Here is a 384-nt window from a genome sequence, read left to right as displayed (position 1 = left end):
CTTCCTTCCTTCCTTCCTTCCTTCCTTCCTTCCTTCCTTTCTTCCTTCCTTCCTTCCTTCCTTTCTCCTTTCTTCATACATGCCTGCATGCAGCAGCAGATGTTTTTTGGGTGTCTACTCTGAGCAGGCACTGTATAGAAGAGGAAACAGTGTCAGGAGTTCAGAAAGCCTTCAGGCAGCTTTCAGGTTCATATGGAGACATAGCTTAAACAATCATGGAGATATATAAATACAGAATTACAAATTGTGGTGCATTCTGTAGAAGATAAGAAAAGGATGTTATGAAGAGTAACAGAGAGATTAAATTTACATTGGAGGGTGTTCTCTGAAAGCTTCCTGAGGAAGAAATATTCACTTTGGGGCCTGAGAAATGAACAGGAGGAA

The sequence above is a fragment of the Pteropus alecto genome, unplaced genomic scaffold (assembly GCF_000325575.1).
Source record: "Pteropus alecto unplaced genomic scaffold, ASM32557v1 scaffold76, whole genome shotgun sequence".
Classification (NCBI taxonomy): Eukaryota; Metazoa; Chordata; class Mammalia; order Chiroptera; family Pteropodidae; genus Pteropus; species Pteropus alecto.
This window is presented reverse-complemented; position numbering follows the sequence as displayed.